Source organism: Delphinapterus leucas, chromosome 17 (genome assembly GCF_059928025.1).
Source record: "Delphinapterus leucas isolate spDelLeu-1000000601 "Yukka" chromosome 17, BTC_Dleu_Yukka2, whole genome shotgun sequence".
Classification (NCBI taxonomy): Eukaryota; Metazoa; Chordata; class Mammalia; order Artiodactyla; family Monodontidae; genus Delphinapterus; species Delphinapterus leucas.
Window position 1 is genome coordinate 5149894 of NC_143145.1, and position 19067 is coordinate 5168960.

Genomic DNA, 19067 nt, shown 5'->3' on the forward strand with positions numbered 1-19067 from the left:
CGATCTTTGTAAATATAATCACTTAAATTTTTCTGTGTTTAGAATTCTTGGATGATATTTTTTCTTCACTTTTAAAGACAGCATTCTATTCTTTTCTGGCTTCCATCTTTGTTGTTATTATTGTTGCAAGGTAAACCATCAGCATTACTGTTGTCCTAATAAAGATCATGTGTTTTTTCCTCCAGCTGATTGAATGGTTTTTTTCTCATTATCTTTAATTTGTGCACTTTGATTGGGATGTGCTTTGATGAGGTTTTTCTTTGTATTTCTTGAGCATGGAGTTTATTAAGCTTCTTGAATTTGTGGGTTGATATTGTTCAGCACTTTTGGAACATCTCTGACATTATTTCTTCAAATTCTGTTTTGAACCCATGTTCTACATAAACGTTAGAGCATTCAGCTGTGTTCCATGCACCACTTACATTCTGCTTTGTTCTTCCTTTTTTTTTTTCTTTCTGTGGTTTGGTTTGGATCTTTTCAATTGATCTTCATCTTGTCCTCCAATGAACAATGAATTTTAGGTATTTTAATTTGGAGATCTAGAATATCTATTTGAATTTTCTTTTAAAATATTATTTTTTCTGTTGTCTCTTTTTTTGAACTGCTGTAAATATTTCTTTAATATTAAATCATTATGTTGTACACCTCAAACTAATGGGATGTGTATGTCAATTATACTTCAATAAAAAAATAAAATTTCTAAAAAATTATCTCATTTAATTTTACTTGGATTTAGCAGAAAAAAAGCGAAGCAGAACTAGAGAAGTGGCTGAATTTTGTACATATGTACATTTCTTCAAAACAAGTTGCTAAGGAACTCCTCAAAGAGATTACAAAAATATGTCTTTGTGTTGTCTCATTTTCAATAGTTGTTTTAAACTCCTTTTTCTGCTACTGAGTGGATAATAAGTAAACCTGTCTTACTATCTTTTTCGTTTTTCCTTGATTATCAGTTACATTTTTCTGCTTCCACACGTGTGTGTGTGTGTATATATATATACACATTTCTGTATATTAAGCCCCTATTTCTTATGCTGAGTGATGGCCTGCCATCACTGTTCCATCTTACTCAGAAATGGTGGTGTAAAGACCTGGATTTGAATTCCCACTCCTGCATTTACCAGCACTGAGTGAAATTCAGGGCAAGACATTTCTCTCTGAGCGTCAGTCTTTTCATTTACAAAACGGGGCTGAAATTGCACTAAATGTGTGACCTCCATCCAAAAGCTACAAAATAATAGTACAACATAATGTTATTTCCAAACCTAATGTTATTTCATCTTTTTCCCCACAAGACTTTCGACCTTTGGTTATTAATTCACAGTGACCTATTTTTAGGTTTGTTTTCTTCTGTAACAAATTCTATTGGTGTCACACCTGCTACATTGCAGTTGAAGGATTGTGAGCTTCTGGGCATGATACTCATGGTGCATGAAATATGAAATGACACTGAGAAGCAATGTTGTGGAGCACAGGGATCACACCAACAGAGACCTGATGTCTGCAACTAGAACAGCAGCTTGTAGATCATCCAAGGGGAAGTCAAGGTCAAAACAAGCCAAAGATGGATAAATAACAAAGTCCTCCTGTAGAGCACAGGAAACTATACTCAATATCGTGAGATAAACCATGGTGGAAAAGAATATAAAAAAAGAATGTCTATATATATGTATAACTATATCACTTTGCTGTACAGCAGAAATTAACACAACCTTGTAAATCAACTATACTTCAATTAAAAAAACAAGCCAAAGAAAGCATCATAGGTCATTGCCCAAAAAGCACACCCCTCATTTCACTGAGTAGATTGAGAATACGGGCATAGTTTAAAGGGAGGGGTTGAGTTTGAAGGGAAGAGAATTGAGGAAGACAGTGAAAAATAGGAGAGAGGCAAACCATGCAAAGCAACAACAACCAAGTTAACAGGAGAGAACAGGATGGAGAGAATAAAGGTCAGACATGAAGGGACAAGAGGATGTCCAAGGAAAGAGGCAAAGACAAGCAAAGATAGAGAGGGACACACGGGGTCAGAAGACTAAGGGTGAGACAGAGAAATTTACAAATGGAGATGGAAGGACACGGTGAGGACAAAGGGACATGTAAAGGAAAGCAGTTAGAAAGCAGGAAAGAGAAATGGAGCACTGAGGCAGGCAGGAGGGACAGGGCCGGGGCCAGGAGTCACCACAGGGAAAGAGCTTTCCCGTGAGAAAGAGGACAGGATACAGAGAGGAAAAATTCTTTGTGAGGAAGGGCCGTCAGGAAGAGACAGATGTAGACCAAAAGGAGATGCACAGAGAACGGAGATACCACAGGAGAAAAAGAGGACAAGGGAAAGCAGGAAAGAAAAAGGAAAATACCCTTAAACATAATATTTGATTCAATTAAACAAGTGCAATGCACTAGACCCCCTGCAAACGTGGGCTCCCATATTCACCAAAACAGCATGCAATGCAGCTGCCATTTTCCACATTTTATAAAGGTTGAAAATATTATTCAAGGTCATGTAGCTGGTGGTTAACTGGAAATCCATTCCAGGTCTGTATGTCTCTAAAGATCATGTGTTCTGTTGTTGTTTTCTTCTACTCTGCCAAGCACAAAGATAGCTGTGTGCAGAGAAAAAAGGTGACAGTTGTTTAAAGAGAATGAAAGATGGAGACAGAGGGGGCTCCGACAGAGGGTTGAGGACCCAAGGCTCACTTTGTCAAGACTGCAAGTTGTCTTTCTCTAAAACACGTTAAATTGCCAAGGTGATTTACCCAGTGTGGGGACGTCTCCAGAGCAAGTCATAATCTCCTGGTGTTAAATCACCTTGACTTAGGGAGGTGGCTACCTAACTTACAGAAGCCCGTTTGAGATAATGAGTGTCTGTTTTCTCGCTGTCGCTTGGTGTCAGATTGAATCAGCATCCTTTTCTGCCAGCGGCCCGGGCTCCCTGGGCTGCCTCCTGGGCACAGCCAAGCTGGTTGCCTCAGGGACATGTGTGAATCCAGAAAAAAAAACAAGGGACCCATTACAAGCCAGCGTTGGAGCAAGGGCGGGTTAAGTGCATGTCACAAACATGTATGGAGGAAATCAGAGCCAATATGTGATCCAAGTGGTTCTGAAGAAGTGCTGAATGCAGAATGGCTGTGTTAGAAAGGGATCCCAGTTGAGACAGGAGGGATAGGAACAGTCAGGGAGTTGCAACCAATCCCATCCTTTGTGTACCATTGCTGTTACCCTAGTTCTGGTCTTCCCTGTTATTTTGCAGTTATCACCTAGTAAGTGTCTTGTCCTCCATCCCATCTGTCTCTGTTTCATCACTCATTCCCCCCCTGGATCAATCCTCTTAAGGGCAGCCTGCCCATCCTGTTCTATGACTCATAAGACATTTGCTTCCCACTTGCTACCTTGACTGTGAAGACATTTCACAATTTGCCTTTAAGAAAAAAAAAAAATCATATTCTCATCTCATATATCTTCCTTTCATACACTTTAAGGTCTACCTGTGTTTTCATTGTTATCAATCCATGAACAAGTCTTATGATAGCTCACTTCAGGGACGGGAGGGATTTGCTGCCGCATAAAATCGTCTGGCATGGAGCTCTAAAAATGAACTTGAGTGAGTGTTAATTGCAGGCTAGACACAGGTGAAGGCTCAGGATAGTATGTTGTTATTTGCTGATATGAAGTCACTAATCCTCTAGGAGCTAGAAAGCCCAAGCACATCCAGGGCTTCCTCTGTGGGTGCACGGGTACATCTGGTCAAAGACTTTACCTGCGCACAAACATGGCATATGGCTCCTGGTCTCAGAGCCTGAGCTACAGTGTGAAAAGAACTTAAAGTACACTCCAAGACCTATTGATAATTAGATGTCATACTTCTGCATGTCTATTACATACAGTTAGAAAGAAGGAAGAATACCAGGCCACCTTCTAGACTTACCTCTGCTTCTTATTGTCTGTGCCTCTTTGAGAAAGACACTTGAATTGTGCTGGACTCAGTTATTAAATTTGGAAAATAAAAAACAATTTGAGCTAGAATAATGCAACAAAATTTTTTGAACACTTGAGTAATACTGCAATAATTTTACTATCATAGAACATTGTCCTACACTGAGAGTTAAGAGATACACCCCCCCCCCCAGATCAAATTAACTTTGCCACTAACTTGTTGGAATGTTACGGAATGAGTCATAGTTATCTCCTTTCTTTAGGACTCAGTTACTCTCAACTGGACTAGATCAGTTGCAAACTGGTAGCCCAGGGGCCAAAATACTCTTTACTATATCTGTGTTGTATTTAGTCCTGTCAGCACAATGTGTGTCAAAGTGTGTGTGTGTGTGTGTGTGTGTGTGTGTGTGTGTTGGCATTCAAATATCAAATATTATCAAAGTAAAATATTTATTAATGTTCTTTTCTTAAAAAGGTACCTTGACAAGTTAGGGGATCTGGTGATACTGGGCTTAGGTTCCTTCATGGAAAATCTCATCATGGGTGTGAGTAACAGTTTTCTTTTGACTTGGCTTGCGTTTTCCAGGTTACCACATCCCCTGTCCACTGTTTCCACTCATTTATATTATCTGCTTATCCTCCGAGGCTTCTGAATTTCTAGCAGCTGAGATAATTTGTAAGATCCTTCTGAACTTTTAAGACAATGTGGTGTGGAGAAGAAGGAACTCTCTTGCAGTGTTGGTGGGAATGTAAATTGATACAGCCACTATGGAGAACAGTATGGAGGTTCCTTAAAAAACTAAAACTAGAACTACCATACGACCCAGCAATCCCACTACTGGGCATATACCCAGAGAAAACCATAATTCAAAAAGACACATGCACCCCAATGTTCATTGCAGCTCTGTTTACAATAGCCAGGACATGGAAACAACCTAAGTGTCCATCGACAGGTGAATGGATAAAGAAGATGTGGCACATATATACAATGGAATATTACTCAGCCATAAAAAGGAACGAAATTGGGTCATTTGTAGAGATGTGGATGGACCTAGAGACAGTCATACAGAGTGAAGTAAGTCAGAAAGAGAAAAACAAATATCGTATATTAATGCATATATGTGGAATCTGAAAAAATTGGTATAGACAATCTTATTTACAAAGCAGAATAGAGACACAGACGTAGAGAACAAACGTATGGATATCAAGGGGAGGAGGAATGGGATGAATTGGGAGATTGGGATTGACATATATACACTATTGATACTATGTATAAAATAGATGACTAATGAGAACCTACTGTAGAGCACAGGGAATTCTACTCAATGCTCTGTGGTGACTTAAATGGGAGGACATCCTAAAAAGAGGGGATGTTTGTATTCATATAGCTGATTCACTTGGCTGTGCAGTAGAAACTAACACAACATTGTAAAGCAACTATACTTCAATAAAAATTAAAAAAAAATAAAGCATAAGACATGACCTCCAATCAATCAAGAAAATTACTGGGAAAGTAAAGAAGCCAAGGACCCCAGGTGCTGTTTTCAGGATTATCTGCCAAATTATTTTATTCCTCTCCTGTGTATTTTGTAATAAAGAATGCCTGCATCAACTCCCCTTGACATTAATTCTATTATTCGTGTTAATATGACAGGTATGTAAAACTGCCACTACAGAATCCTTACAAGGGATTTCTTTATCACAGCCAAAGCTAAGAGGTCTGCTAATTGTTAATGCTAATAAAAGTAGCTGCTATCACTTGGCTTTTAAAATATAATTACATGATAGGAATTCTCTGCTTCATTTTTCTCACGCAGCCTGCGTAATCACCATATAACAAAATTAGAAATGGATGAGGCTCAAAGGAAAGCAAAGTTAGCCATTTAGGAGATGGGAGATGCCCCAGATTAAAAAAAAAAAGAAGAAGAAATCAAGGCAACTCTTTTTAGCTGGTCCAGGAAGAAATTAAAGCACACCCAGAGGGATCTTTTTAAAGTGTAAGTCAGATTATGTAACTTCATCGCTCAAGCCCCACAAGAGGTTCCCAGCCAGGTTAATGTCACCAAGGCCCCATAATGACCTTGGTAATCTCCCGTTATGGTCCATGTCTCAGGTTCTCAAGGCTCTCATCTCACTTTGCTCCAGCTACACTGGTCTCTTTTTATTTTTTCTTGAAGCTTCCAGGCACACTTTCACTGCAGGAATTTGTTTTCACTTTCTCTTCCCTCTGCCTGACACCCTCTTCTTCCAGGTATGGACCCTGTCCACCTCCTCACCTCCATCAGCTTTGATCTCATGGGGCATCGTCTCAGTGGGTCTTTCCCAGACCACCCAGGAGAATCGAGACACTGCCTTGCAACAGCTCCTACACCTTGTCTGCTCTTTCTTCCCCAGTGCTTACCACTAGCTGACACACTGGACGCCATACATCACCGTTTGTTTAGACTCAGTCTTCACGTGCTTACATGCACACCCTTGACAACAGGTGTTTTTGTCGGGTATGTTTAATGATGTAACCCCAAGAAATAAGAACAGTGCCTGGCATGTAGTAAGTATTCAATAAATATTGGTGGAAGAAGAGTGAATAGTGAATAATCATACATTTATCTAATTTCAAAAAGATATTTAAATGGTGTTAAAAACTAATTCATGCATATAACTTATCAATGATGAAGGATAAAAACCTTGAAAAGAGAGAGGAATGCAGTAGACAACTGAGATCATCTGGTTATTGGATGTGATCTGTAATTTGAGTGCAAAATAATCTTATAGCAACTTCTTTAAAATTCAAATTTTTTTAAGCCTAATGCCTCATGTAAACAAGCTACAGGCCACTTATAGCAACTTTGAGGCCCACTGTGACCTGCTGGCCAAACCCAGATGTAAAAACAACTTCTGTTTCTCCACAGACCCCTTTCCTAATATCTTGAAAGGACAGTTGTAGGCTGGTTGTTCCCCATTTATCCCTCCCTTCCCAGTGTGTGCTTTGCCCTTATTTGCCTGGGGAGTCCTACGGACTACACCACCTGGGCCTCCCCTTCCAGTTGGCATCCAGGAGGGTCCTTCAAGTGGGCGTGTCTAAGGGGGGATTAGCAGGTGGGAGGAGAGAGCCTGTGGGACTTAGCCTTCTCACCACCTCCCTGCCCTTTTTGCTTCCATGAATCTGAGTTGTCATTATGTCACTTGTTACCAAATAGTTCTGAATAATCCAGCAATGTAAGATTTTTCTCTCACAGCTTGGGACGATAACAATACCTAAATATAATTATTGCTAGGGTGAAAAGTAAAAGCAAAGTTCATGAAAGTGTTTGTGAAATATAAAATCTTAGACAGCCACTACATATAATTGTCATTGCTGTTAATTATGACCTGGAAGTGGCTGATGTATCGGGTATGTAGATTTCATGTTGATTTAAATGAATAGGACATCTGGTTAGCGTTTTGCTGTGGGACTTACCAGATGAAAGGATTGTGGAAAGGGAGGAGAGCAGATCAATCATCTTCCTTGTCCTTTCCTCTAGAATCCTGATGTCTATGAATCCAGTTGTATGCCATTTGGCTTCTAAAATCAGAAAAAAAAATTCGGTCTGTCCCTAAAATCATGGTTCTTGGCCCTGGCTGAATATTATATTATCTATGGGACTAACAAAAAATAAATACATTACCAAGGATATTCTCTTTTGGTAGGTCTTGGATGGGCACCTTGCATCTGTATTTTTAAGACTCTCGCTATAAAATTCTGATTTATTGGGCTTCCCTGGTGGCGCAGTGGTTGAGAGTCCGCCTGCCGATGCAAGGGACACGGGTTCGTGCCCCGGTCCGGGAAGATCCCACATGCCGCGGAGCGGCTGGGCCTGTGAGCCATGGCCGCTGAGCCTGCGCGTCCGGAGCCTGTGCTCCGCAACGGGAGAGGCCACAACAGTGAGAGGCTCGCGTACCGCAAGAAAAAAAAAAAAAAAATTCTGATTTACTTAGCAAGTATTTATGAGTTATTTAGTACATGTCTGACACTGTCTAGTAATGAGGATAATGATGAATAAGACAGACAAAGTTCTGCCCTTACAGAGCATAGCGTGCCCTGGGTACCTGGGTAGAGCAGAGAACTATTGCTCTGAACATTTCCACTCACAAATCCTGCTCCCTGATTCACTGGTTAATTGCAACTGTGTCACTTTAAATCCCATCCATGGCTCAGATCCCTGGGTTATATTCAGTTTAGCTAGCTAAAGTGATGTCTTTAACCCTATTATATTTGTTATGCATGAGGTCTTTTAGAAAACTGAAAATTTTTGTCATTGAGAATTTGAGGTAATAGATATTTTAGATTATTGTACCAATGCTCAATAAAATATAGCCCAGATTAAACAAAGGGCTTTATCTCTCTCCTAAGGATTATTTAGGGTGGGATGGAAGTCTTGGATGTTTTAACAGTTTATGCTTTCCAACAGAGACTTTTTTTAAATGTCTTATTTAATTGTAGTATAGTCAATTTACAATGTTAGATTAGTTTTAGGTGTACAAAATAGTGATTCAATATTTTTTAAATTTTTATTTTATATTGGAGTATAGTTGACAATGTTATTTTAGTTTCAGGTGTACAGCAAAGTGATTCAGTTATACAAATACATGTTTCTATTCTTTTTCAAATTACTTGTCCATTGAGGTTATTACAGAGTATTGAGCAGAGTTCCCTGTGCTACACAGTAGGTCCTTGTTGGTTATCTATTTTAGAGATTTGATACTGTGTTTCCACATTTTAACAGGAGAGCCCAGAGAATCAATATCTGTGATTGGAGCACAGATATCTTTTATTTGAGTGGCCATGTAGGGTTGAAATTTCACTCTTAAGTGTGACTCACTAAAAGTAGTGAGTTGGCAGGGAACACAGGACAAGTCAACCAGATGAAACATATCAACCCTGGGGTCTATGCAGTGAAAGATGCAAAGGTCATAATCTTCCTACAGGAAAAAAAAATTAATATACCATTCTCATTGTGCTTCTTTCTGCAAGAAAGACAAAGCCTTTGCCTGGCCCATTCTGTTTGTTTAGTTGACTTCCCAATGAACACGCATCTTTGTGCCCATGAGAGGTGGTGGAAAGATGTGGCGGTGATCTGAGTCAGGAACATCTAAGCATTAGTCCTGACTCACAGCCTACACAATGTGTCCCTGAAATATTCACGTGTTTTCTCTCTGTGGAGAAAGAGGGTTTACAAGGCACTCTCCAGCTCTAACATTCTGAATCCATCCTCTTAGTTGACAAATTAATCATTTTCCTATCCATCAATTATTTACATAAAATCTTTTCAAATCAATACTTTTATAAATAAAAACCACCCAATTCTCTTATCTAAGCCACAGGCAAAATTGGGCAATATTTCTACCTACCTTCCTCAGGAGAGATTCCTATTAAGCTCTTGCTGACAAGGCATGAATTATTAATATTCCAGCAATGTCTACCTTTAAGAGGTTCAGTCTTCTCCTCCTGTTAGCTATATAACTTTAATGTCTGGAGTATGGGTTTCAGGTATAGTCAATGAGGGTGTTGCATTCATTTTTTTGTGGGTTTAACGGGCATTAAATAATTAATACGTACAAAACCAATAATCTCTACTAACTTCTGTTTTTTTCTTTCCCAATTTTCCACTTTAAGTTTCTCAAAACGGACCTTTTAAGTGTTAGAAATTATGTCTCAAAGGAAGAATGATGGAAGAACCCTTTGGGAAGATATACTCGGCCAATGTTGCTTTATTGTAATGATCAATTATTTCATGTTAGTTGCCTGAGTATGCCTTGGGAATCTGGGATACTGGTTATTTTTTATACCATGTTTGCTGCATGATTACAGAATCAAATATTCTCTAAATGGAAAGGATTTTACTGGTTTGAAAATGATTCAGGCTTTTCTCTCCTCTTTTTTTTTTTTTTTTTTTACATCTTTTTCTCTCCTCTTTAAAGCGTGGCTCCTTTTAACTGCCATCAGCAGAGAAGCAATAAACAGATCATTAGTACTGATGATGTCGTAATGGATAATGGATAAGCATTAATTTTCATAATATCACCATTAATTATAGCTAACACTGAAATGCAGTGGAGCTGATTTTGTCTTATTAAATGAAGCAAATGCTTTGAAATATTAATTAATAAAATCAATCTCAATAAATTGGTGATAGTAAAATTTATTGTTTAAGAAATTTTAAGCATCCAAAGTAAAGAAAGTTTTGTAGTTCAAGAAGATGCCATTAATATTATTTAGTGCTTCCATTTTATGTCACACTAACCCTTGGAAAATCACGAGAAAATCCAAGGAAATCCTTTTCATTTTCTTTGGTCTCAATTTTCATCATCAAAATGAGAATGATATGGCCTCTCTCCTATGTTAGTGTGTGGATTAAATGAGATCATTAATGGAAAAGCATCTATAAATAATCAAATATCTTACACCCATGAAGGGCGACTTGCTACTCTATAGACAAGGTAGATTTGGCTGGGGGGAAGGGTGCAGCCTTTACTTCGCACTTCTGAAACAGTAATCATAGTTACATAAGAGATGGCAAATAGTCAACAGTCATTAAATAATCCTGTGTGCCAGGTACTTTGTTAAACACTTTACATAGATTATCTTGTGTAATTCTCATAATAAACATTTGAAGGAAGATAAAATGCTCATTTCACCAATGGGTAAACAAAGAGGATTAAAGAGGCTAAATTCCTTGCTCAAGGTCACAGGTAATGAGTGATAGCACCAGACCTAGTGTACTCCAGAGACCATGCCCTTAATAAAAGGGTATCTCAGAGACTCTAGGCACTTCATCATGGCTTCTGGTTGACCAGTAGGCTTTCTGTAATTATTTTATGTAGGTCAGCATGTGAGAAAGAAATTAATGAAGGAACTAAAATTGAAGAAAGAATCCTAAAGGGAGGTACTAGAACCTGACCTGGCTCATGTAAAAGGGAATTTTGTATGGGTGAAGTAATGATGAGAAAACTTTATATGTGTATAGTCTCTGATTGAATGCGAGTTTTGATATCATCACTATGTTAGTACCTAAAATCCAAAGTCCAACAGGATGTAGGTTTGTCCTTAAAGAGCATATGACATTTTATCTGGCCAAGTAATTGATTTTAATCCTTATTTTTTAAAGGAGATAGATTTGAAAAACAAATAGAAATAAATTTTAATAGCATGTTCTCCCATGCTCCCATAATACTATGTGTATATGTCAGTTGGGACTCTTCCTAACTTGTACGTTAATTCATTTCTTTTTTTTTTTAACATCTTTATTGGAGTATAATTGCTTTACAATGGTGTATTAGTTTCTGCTTTATAACAAAGTGAATCAGTTATACATATGTCCCCATATCTCTTCCCTCTTGCATCTCCCTCCCTCCCATCCTCCCTATCCCACCCCTCTAGGTGATCACAAAGCACCAAGCTGATCTTCCTGTGCTATGCGACTGCTTCTCACTAGCTATCTATTTTACGTTTGGTAGTGTATATATGTCCATGCCACTCTCTCACTTTGCCCCAGCTTACCCTTCCCCCTCCCCGTGTCCTCAAGTCCATTCTCTAGTAGGTCTGCATCTTTACTACCGTCTTGACCCTGGCTATCGTAAATAGAGCTGCAATGAACATTTTGGTACATGACTCTTTGAATTATGGTTTTCTCAGGGTATATGCCCAGTAGTGGGATTGCTGGGTCGTATGGTAGTTCTAGTTTTAGTTTTTTAAGGAACATCCATACTGCTCTCCATAGTGGCTGTATCACTGTACATTCCTTCCAACAGTGCAGGAGGGTTTCCTTTTCTCCACAGCCTCTCCAGCATTTATTGTTTGGAGACTTTTTGATGATGGCCATTCTGACTGGTATGAGATGACATCTCATTGTAGTTTTGATTTTCATTTCTCTAATGATTAATGATGTTGAGCATTCTTTCATGTGTCTGTTGGCAATCTGTATATCTTCTTTGGAGAAATGTCTATTTAGGTCTTCTGCCCATTTTTGGATTGGGTTGTTTGTTTTTTTAATATTGAGCTGCATGAGCCGCTTGTAAATTTTGGAGATTAATCCTTTGTCAGTTGCTTCATTTACAAATATTTTCTCCCATTCTGAGGGTTGTCTTTTCATCTTGTTTATGGTTTCCTTTGCTGTGTAAAAGCTTTTAAGTTTCATTAGCTCCCATTTCTTTACTTTTGTTTTCATTTCCATTTCTCTAGGAGGTGGGTCAAAAAGGATCTTGCTGTGATTATGTCATACAGTGTTCTGCCTATGTTTTCCTCTAAGAGTTTGATGGTGTCTGGCCTTACATTTAGGTCTTTAATCCATTTTGAGTTTATTTTTTGTGTATGGTGTTAGGGAGTGTTCTAATTTCATTCTTTTACATGTAGCTGTCCAGTTTTCCCATCACCACTTATTGAAGAGGCTGTCTTTTCTCCACTGTATATTCTTGCCTCCTTTATCAAAGATAAGGTGATCATACGTGCATGGGGTTATCTCTGGACTTTCTATCCTGTTCCATTGATCTATATTTCTGTTTCTGTGCCAGTACCATACTGTCTTGATTACTGTAGCTTTGCAGTATAGCCTGAAGTCGGGGAGCCTGATTCCTCCAGCTCCATTTTTCTTTCTCAAGATTGCTTTGGCTATTCGGGGTCTTTTATGTTTCCATACAAATTGTGAAATATTTTATTCTAGTTCTCTGAAAAATGCCAGTGGTAGTTTGACAGGGATTGCATTGAATCTGTAGATTGCTTTGGGTAGTAGAGTCATTTTCACAATGTTGATTCTTCCAATCCAAGAACATGGTATATCTCTCCATCTGTTTGTATCATCTGTAATTTCTTTCATCAGTGTCTTATAATTTTCTGCATACAGGTCTTTTGTCTACTTAGGGAGGTTTATTCCTACGTATTTTATTCTTTTTGTTGCAATGGTAAATGGGAGTGTTTTCTTAATTTCACTTTCAGATTTTTCATCATTACTGTATAGGAATGCCAGAGATTTCTGTGCGTTAATTTTGTATCCTGCTACTTTACCAAATTCATTGATTAGCTCTAGTAGTTTTCTGGTAGCATCTTTAGGATTCTCTATGTATAGTATCATGTCATCTGCAAACAGTGACAGTTTTACTTCTTCTTTTCCAATTTGAATTCCTTTTATTTCTTTTTCTTCTCTGATTGCTGTGGCTAAAACTTCCAAAACTATATTGAATAACAGTGGTAAGAGTGGGCAACCTTGTCTTATTCCTGATCTTAGTGGAAATACTTTCAGTTTTTCACCATTGAGAATGATGTTGGCTGTGGGTTTGTCATATATGGCCTTTATTATGTCGAGGAAAGTTCCCTCTATGCCTACTTTCTGGAGGGTTTTTATCATAAATGGGTGTTGAATTTTGTCAAAAGCTTTCTCTGCATCTATTCAGATGATCATATGGTCTTTCTCCTTCAATTTTTTAATATGGTGTATCATGTTGATTGACTTGTGTACATTGAAGAATCCTTGTATTCCTAGGATAAACCCCACTTGGTCATAGTGTATGATCATTTTAATGTGCTGTTGGATTCTGTTTGCTAGTATTTTGTTGAGGATTTTTGCATCTATGTTCATCAGTGATATTGGCCTGTAGTTTTCTTTCTTTGTGATATCTTTGTCTAGTTTTGGTATCAGAGTGATGGTGGCCTCGTAGAATGAGTATGGGAGTGTCCCTCCCTCTGCTATATTTTGGAAGAGTTTGAGAAGGACAGGTGTTAGCTCTTCTCTAAATGTTTGATAGAATTCGCCTGTGAAGCCATCTGGTCCTGGGCTTTGGTTTGTTGGAAGATTTTTTAATCACAGTTTCAATTTCAGTGCTTGTGATTGGTCTGTTCATATTTTCTATTTCTTCCTGGTTCAGTCACAGAAGGTTGTGCATTTCCAAGAATTTGTCCATATCTTCCAGGTTGCCCATTTTATTGGCACATAGTTGCTTGTAGTCATCTCTCATGATCCTTTGTATTTCTGCAGTGTCAGTTGTTAATTCTCCGTTTTCATTTCTAATTCTATTGATTTGAGTCTTCCATTTTTTCTTGATAAGTCTGGCTAATGGTTTATCAATGCCATTTATCTTCTCAAAGAACCAGCTTATAGTATTATTGATCTTTGCTATCAATTCCTTCATTTATTTTTCATTTATTTCTGATCTGATCTTCATGATTTCTTTCCTTCTGCTAACTTTGGGGTTTTCTGGTTCTTCTTTCTCTAATTGCTTTAGGTGTAAGGTTAGGTTGTTTATTTGAGATATTTCTTGTTTCTTAAGGTAGGATTGTATTGCTATAAACTTCCCTCTTAGAACTGCTTTTGCTGTTTCCCATAGGTTTTGGGTCATCGTGTTTTCATTGTTATTTTTTTCTAGGTATTTTTTGATTTCCTCTTTGATTTCTTCAGTGATCTCTTGGTTATTAAGTAGTGTGCTGTTTAGCCTCCAGGTGTTTGTATTTCTTACAGATTTTTTCCTGTAATTGATAACTAGTCCAATAGTGTTGTCAGAAAAGATACTTGATACAATTTCAATTTTCTTAAATTTACCAAGGCTTGATTTGTGACCCAAAATATGATCTATCTTGGAGAATGTTCCATGAGCACTTGAGAAGAAAGTGTATTCTGTTGTTTTAGGATGGAATGTTCTATAAATATCAACAAGTCCATCTTATTTAATGTATCATTTAAAGCTTGTGTTTCCTTATTGATTTTCATTTTGGATGATCACTCCATTGGTGAACGTGGGGTGTTAAATTCCCCTACTATGACTGTGTTACTGTCAATATCCCCTTTTATGGCTGTTAGTATTTGCCTTATGTATTGAGGTGCTCCTATGTTGGGTGCATAAATATTTACAATTGTTATATCTTCTTCTTGGATTGATCCCTTGATCATTATGTAGTGTCCTTCTTTGTCTCTTGTAATAGTCTTTGTTTTAAAGTCTATTTTGTCTGATATGAGAATTGCTTCTCCAACTTTCTTTTGATAGCCATTTGCATGGAATATCTTTTTCCATCCCCTCACTTTCAGTCTGTATGTGTCCCTAGGTCTGAAGTGGGTCTCTTGTAGACAGCATATATATGGGTCTTGTTTTTGTATCCATTCAGCCAGTCTACGTCTTTTGGTTGGAGCATTTAATCCATTTACATTTAAGGTAATTATCGATATGTATGTTCCTATTCCCATTTTCTTAATTGTTTTGGGTTTGTTATTGTAGGTCTTTTCCTTCTCTTGTGTTTCCTTCCTAGAGAAGTTCCTTTAGCACTTGCTGTAAACCTGGTTTGGTGGTGCTGAATTCTCTTAGCTTTTGCTTGTCTGAAAAGGTTTTAATTTCTCCATCAAATCTGAATGAGATCCTTGCTGGCTAGAGTAATCTTGGTTGTAGATTTTTCTCCTTCATTACTTTAAATATGTCCTGCCACTGCCTTCTGGCTTGCAGAGTTTCTGCTGAAAGTTCAGCTGTTAACCTTATGGGGATTCCATTATGTGTTATTTGTTGTTTTTCCCTTGCTGCTTTTAATATTTGTTCTTTGTATTTAATTTTTGATAGTCTGATTAGTATGTGTCTTGGCATGTTTCTCCTTGGATTTACCCTGTATGAGACTCTCTGATCTTCCTGGACTTGATTAACTATTTCCTTTCCCATATTAGGGAAGTTTTCAACTATAATCTCTTCAAATATTTTCTCAGTCTCTTCTTCTTCTGGGACCCCTATAATTAGAATGTTTGTGCATTTAATGTTGTCCCAGAGGTCTCTGAGACTGTCCTCAATACTTTTCATTCTTTTTTCTTTATTCTGCTCTGCAGTAGTTATTTCCACTATTTTATCTTCCAGGTCACCTATCCATTCTTCTGCCTCAGCTATTCTGCCATTGATCCCTTCTAGAGAATTTTTAATTTCATTTATTGTGTTGTTCATCACTGTTTGCTCTTTAGTTCTTCTAGGTCCTTGTTAAACGTTTCTTGTATTTTCTCCATTCTATTTCCAAGATTTTGGACCATCTTTACTAATATTATTCTGAATTCTTTTTCAGGTAGACTACCTATTTCCTCTTCATTTCTTAGGTCTGGTGGGTTTTTGTCTTGCTCCTTCATCTGCTGTGTATTTCTCTGTCTTCTCATTTTGCTTATCTTACTGTGTTTGGGGTCTCCTTTTCACAGGCTGCAGGTTTGTAGTTCCTGTTGTTGGTGGTGTCTGTCCCCAGTGGCTAAGGTTGGTTCAGTGGGTTGTGTAGGCTTCCTGGTGGAGGGGACTAGTGCCTGTGTTCTGGTGGATGAGGCTGGATATTGTCTTTCTGGTGGGCAGGTCCACGTCTGGTGGTGTGTTTTGGGGTGTCTTTGGCTTATTATGATTTTAGGCAGCCTCTCTGCTAATGGATGGGGCTGTGTTCCTGTCTTGCTAGTTGTTTGGCATAGGATGTCCAGCACTGTAGCTTGCTGGTCGTTGAGTGAAGCTGGGTGTTGGTGTTGAGATGGAGATCTCTGGGAGATTTTCACCGTTTGATATTACGTGGAGCTGGGAGGTCTCTTGTGGGCCAGTTTCCTGAACTTGGCTCTCCCACCTCAGTGGCGCAGCCTTGACACCTGGCTGGAGCACCAAGAGCCTGTCCTCCACACGGCTCAGAATAAAAGGGAGAAAAAAAAGAATGAAAGAAAGAAGAAGATAAAATGAAATGAAATAAAGTTATTAAAATAAAAAATAATTATTAAGAAAAAAAATTTTTTAATAAAAACAAACAAAAAAAAACCCAGACAGACAGAATCCTAGAACAAATGGTAAAAGCAAAGCTATACAGACAAAATCTCACACAGAAGAATACACATGCACACTCACAAAAAGAGAAAAAGGGAAAAAATATATATATCATTGCTCCCAAAATCCACAACCTCAATTTGGGATGATTCGTGGTCTATTCAGGTATTCCACAGATGCAGGTACATCAAGTTGATTGTGGAGATTTAATCCGCTGCTTCTGAGTCTGCTGGGAGAGATTTCCCTTTCTCTTCTTTGTTCTCACAGCTCCCGGGGCTCAGCTTTGGATTTGGCCCCACCTCTGCGTGTAGGTCACCGGAGGGCGTCTGTTCTTCGCTCAGACAGGACGGGGTTAAAGGAGCCGCTGATTCGGGGGCTCTGGCTCACTCAGGCCGGGGGCGGGGGGGGGAGGGAGGGGCATGGAGGGCGGGGCGGGCCTGCGGCGGCAGAGGCCGGCGTCACGTTGCACCAGCCTAAGGCGCGCCGTGCGTTCTCCTGGGGAAGTTGTCCCTAGATCCCAGGACCCTGGCAGTGGCGGGCTGCACAGGCTCTCCGGAAGGGAGGTGTGGAGAGTGACCTGTGCTCGCACACAGGCTTCTTGGTGGCGGCAGCAGCAGCCTTAGCGTCTCATGCCCGTCTCTGGGGACCGCGCTTTTAGCCGTGGCTCGCGCCCGTCTCTGGAGCTCCTTTAAGCAGCGCTCATAATCCCCTCTCCTCGCGCAGCAGGAAACAAAGAGGGAAGAAAAAGTCTCTTGCCTCTTCGGCAGCTCCAGGGTTTTCCCGGACTCCCTCCCAGCTAGCCACGGCGCACTAATCCCTGCAGGCTGTGTTCACGCCGCCAACCCCAGTCCTCTCCTTGCGCTCTGACCGAAGCCTTAGCCTCAGCTCCCAGCCCCGCCCGCCCCGGCGGGGGAGCAGAGAAGCCTCTCGGGCTGGTGAGTGCCGGTCGGCCCTGAGCCTCTGTGCGGGAATCTCTCCGCTTTGCCCCCCGCACCCCTGTTGCTGCGCTCTCCCCCGCGGCCCCGAAGCTTCCCCCCTCCGCCACCCGCAGTCTCCGCCCGCGAAGGGGCTTCTAGTGTGTGAAAACCTTTCCTCCTTCACAGCTCCCTCCCGCTGGTGCAGGGCCCGTCCCTATCCTTTTGCCTCTGTTTATTCTTTATTTCTTTTGCCCTACCCAGGTACGTGGGGAGTTTCTTGCCTTTTGGGAGGTCTGAGGTCTTCCGCTAGCGTTCAGTAGGTGTTCTGTAGGAGTTGTTCCACGTGTAGATGTATTTCTGGTGTATCTGTGGGGAGGAAGGTGATCTCCGCGTCTTACTCTTCCGCCATCTTGAAGCTCCTCCTAATTCATTTATTTTCATGTCTTACTCTTGACTCTAGAATTTTCAAGAACTGGGATGATTATGCATTTTAGGTGTTCTCAGAAGATGGTAGTTAAGACACTGTCCTCACCCCTGAAGCCAGGTATCTGTATGACTATAGGCAAATTATCTTTTTAAATATAAGTTTTCTCATATTAAGATGGGACTAACAATAAAGTTGAACTACAGGTTTCTTGGGAAGATTAAAAGAGACGGCATACAGGGCCTGACTTATAGAAGGAACTTAGAATATACAGACTATTATTATCTGTATGTTTGTAACCAACACCTAGCCTGATATGCAAAACCATTCATTTTAATTAGTTAATTAAGTAATAGATTGATGTTGCCCAGAGCTGTCCATAGATAAAACCACTTCCTGTGAAATAGCAAATAGCCTATCAGTATTAGGGGAGAGACTAGACACCCACCTGGTAGGTATGTAACAAAACATTCATACACCAAATGATAGTTTGTGAAAGTATAGATTCAATCCTGCCCAAACCTTTGTGTCTATCATTCTATGAGCTGCAAATTAAATTCAGCATCATTTGAGATTCTTTTAGAAAGGTGATTCCATTTGTCTCTGAAGTAATAAAATAGTATAATATTGATATAATTTACACATTAGCAAGAGGTTTATTTATAAAGTATGGCATATGCATGTAGAAATGTATGTTTTCATGTCCACTGCTTAAAGGATTATGTGAGGAGCTATTTCTCAATCTCTTACTTTGCTAAGAAGATGGTTGAGAAACTAATACCCTCTGCTTAATTATTGATGCTGCATTGATTTGTTTTCTCATAGTCCAAGCGACAAAAATCCACTCAGAAATATAAGCAGCAAAGTTGCAGATAAAACTCACGGTTTAACTCAAGAGGAAAGATAAATGTAGCTAGATCTCGTTAATCTTTCAAATTTAATTTCTCTTCCTTTAAATGGGAAGATATAAGGAATGGATTACCATTTTAGCCAAACAATATAAACATTGAGTGTGTTAATAG